General features: G+C 47.9%; 1 protein-coding gene and 1 long non-coding RNA gene across 4 annotated transcripts in view; one reads left to right on the plus strand and one right to left on the minus strand.

Annotated features, from left to right (window-relative positions):
* Positions 1 to 3,258, plus strand: part of GRHL2 (grainyhead like transcription factor 2) — a 149,861-nt gene that overhangs the window by 99,408 nt on the left and 47,195 nt on the right. The window lies entirely within an intron of this gene.
* Positions 2,840 to 3,258, minus strand: part of LOC109305106 — a 25,030-nt gene continuing 24,611 nt past the window's right edge. Inside the window, exon 3 of the long non-coding RNA XR_002099557.1 lies at positions 2,840 to 2,944. This is a non-coding gene — a long non-coding RNA (uncharacterized LOC109305106). The remainder of the gene's footprint in view (positions 2,945 to 3,258) is intronic.

Genomic DNA, 3,258 nt, shown 5'->3' on the forward strand with positions numbered 1-3,258 from the left:
AATATTAAAAAAAATCACCTGGGTCCTGGGAGGGTGGAGAGCCCCCCCCCCGCTAGCCTTCCCCCCACAGAGTTGTGAGCCCTCTTAATTGTGCCACCCTCCCGATTTGCCTACCCCTCCCTCCACCCTGACTTACTTCAATCAGGTTCCCAGGGCTGGTGAAAGCTGGCTAAACCAGCCCTGTAAGCAGGACCAGTTTGCAGGATCAGGAGCCGTTTGATGGTGTTGTGGGGGGGAATCCAGGCAAGTTTGGCAAGATCAGAGAGCCTCTCTGATCCTGCCAACCTCCACGCCCAATGATTCCCTCCAACCCCCGTCCCCCATGGATCCTGCTAGTTCTCCCGATCTCATCAAGTTCCCCCAGTAGCTCCCCCATCCTGACTTACCTTAGATTGGAGGGTGATTTTTAACCTGATCTAATCTCCTCCTAACCTCCCCAGATATCTTTGCGTACTCTTACTTGGTGTTTTTGTTCCTCTTTCTCATACCTTGATATAATTGCTATGGGTGGGGCAGGATTTCATTTTGTGCATGATTATAGTATGCAGGTCATCCCCAAATATCTAAATATGTCAATGGAGATTGGCTTTCAGTTTTAGCAGTTTGGTTGAAAATTTGGTTTCAGTAAGCATTGTCCTGAAGGGTGCTAAACCCTCTGCTACAAAGTCAGAAAAATGCATAAGCACATGCTTAACCTGGAGCTTGGGAACACTGAGTTCCTATACAAGTGCTCTGGGGTGGGGCTATTTTAATTAGAGCAGGTTCTTGGGAGCTGCTCTAATTAAAGCGCTACAGCATCTCATGTATTCAATGCCCTGTGCTTCAAAATGGCTCTGGGGGTGTTTTAACTAAAGCTTATTCAGTGAGCTTTAGTTCAAGCACCCCAGCTGCCATTTTGAAACCTGAGAGGCTGCAGCATGCTGGAGCATTTTAATTAGAACGCTCCAGCACTCGACTCAGCTTGGGCATGGTCTAATCAGAATGTGTTGGCACCCCTAGTGCAGTAGGTTCCTGGATCTCCTGTGTAAGTACTTTCCTGAATCAGAGGCAGAGTGCTTAGCACCTTGCAGGATAGAACTGTATATGAGTTGTCCCCCACTTGGAGGAAAAAAAACACATTTCACAGAAGCTGAAATTCATACAGTGAGGTTTTATTGTCTTGCTATTAAATAATAACAGAAGAAGTTTTAAGGAGGTTATTTCATATGAAGGCAAAGTGTCAACTTCTGGTACTGAAAGAGCAAGCCTGAAGTAGGAGGCGCATCCAACTGGTGATTCATTTGGATGCAGCCTGGTTTAGCAGCCCAGCATTCCCACACTAGGCCTGTCTCTAACACGCAAATTATTCAGACTGTTAAAACCCCAATTTTCAATTATGAAAGTTCTAAAACAGTTAATCACTGAAAGGTGCTAGCAGAAGCTCTCTGCCATTTTGAAGCTCCAGCATGGCCCATTGTCTCAGCATCTAAATACGCTTGAGTTTTGACTGTGTTGCACTTAGGGTCATCAGTACACAGTGCTACCAGCTCAGGATGTTTTTCAGCTATTTTTTATTTATTTATTTATTTTCAACTTTTTCTTTCTAAATGTGGAAATAACAATGTAATATGGAAAGTGGAAAACTAGACCAAATATTAATCTGTTCAATACCATGTTTTCTCACATATGACGAACACATTTCCTCCCCAGAATCAGCCACCCAAAATCAGTTTGTGTTTTAAGCAGGGAAGCTGTTGTCTCCACTGGAAGAGCAGCATGCCTGGAGAAACTGTGCATGCTGTGCAGCTGCCAAGATGACTGCTGCAATAAGCTGAAGGGAAGGAGTCCTGTGTTAACCCTCTCACATCATAGATATTGGCTGAGCACTGTAACTTGTGCCTGAAGCAAGAAGTGAGTTCCCGGTATCCCCCAAGATGAGGGAAATCTGGATGATACTTGTGTGGAAAGAACACTTTATAGGAACTTATATAAACAGCTACTTGCTATAAAGAACTAAGTCTTACTATTGCAGTAGTTTGGGATCTAACTGCATGTGACATGGAGTCAGAGCTGTCCTGGGGTGGGGGGAGCGAATCAGGGCAATTGCTCTGGGCCCTGTGCTTGGGGGGGCCCCACAGAACTAGGTGGAGCAACCGTGGCCCCTCCTGCAGGGCCTGCCTAGTGCTGGTGACTCTGTGCTGTCACCGCCACCTTCACATCTGCCTACTTACCATGCCTCCCCCCTTCCCTCCCCACCGGCTTCTTCATGTCTGATCTCTGCACAGGCTGATTTGCCTGTTCTGCACCCTGCTAGGGTTGTCTCTGCATGGAGTTAGTTCTCCTGGAGATGTAGAGTGTCCAGGAAATGGGGCATCACAGGAGATCTGCCATACCCAGAAGTTCCTGCTGGCCTCACTCATACTGGCTCCTAGGATGCCGCATTTCCTGGATACTCTGTTCCCAGGAGGTCTTATTTTATGTCATGCAGTGGGCCGTGATTCTAGAAAAATTTTTGTTTCAACATTCTGGCTTCCAAAAACAAGGTACATATTTTACTTTGGGGCATACTGAATGCTTGAAAATACAGCATATTGTTCCTTTCAGTGCTGCTGAAAGTGAAACTTTTGGGCCCAATCCTTCAAAATGCTGAGCATCTTGGGTCTTATCTGTACCCACTGATGTTGATGGGACCATTTCCAGTCTTTGTTTCAACAGGCTTTGGCTTAAACCTCTATTGCACAATGCTGAGTGCCTTCAATTCCTCTGCTAAAGTTAGCATTGTCAAGTTTCTAAGGAAATTTTGGCACCATCTAGATAAGGGGTGGGCAAAGTCCAGCTGCCAGTGGACTCCATTTCCCAGCAGCTCCTGCCCCTGTGGCTGGGGCCAGTTTCCATGGAGACCCCAGCAGCAGTTGTGCTATGATAGCGTGGGGCCAGCGTTTCTGTGGAGACCAGTCCCAGCCACCTTGGTGGGGTGCACAGCGGGGTGGGGAGCTGCCTCGGGGCTGGGCTGGGATCTTGTAGCAGTGACAGAGTGGTGCAGAGCTGTGATATGCAGTCTGCTTGCTCCAGGCAGAGGAGTGCAGGCAGCAGATCGCAGCTCTGCCCCAGCTGTTGTCACCACTACAAGGAGCCAGCATAGAGCTGCAGTCCTCTGCCTGCACACCCCTGCCTGGAAAGTATAGGCTGCAAATTGTGGCTCTGCCCTGGCTCTGGATCATGTTGTGACCACTGCAAGATCCCAGCCAGCCCTAGAGCAACTATCTACAGTGCTGTGCG

The sequence above is a fragment of the Gavialis gangeticus genome, unplaced genomic scaffold, assembly GCF_001723915.1.
Source record: "Gavialis gangeticus isolate Ggan-Ray unplaced genomic scaffold, GavGan_comp1, whole genome shotgun sequence".
Lineage (NCBI taxonomy): Eukaryota > Metazoa > Chordata > Crocodylia > Gavialidae > Gavialis > Gavialis gangeticus.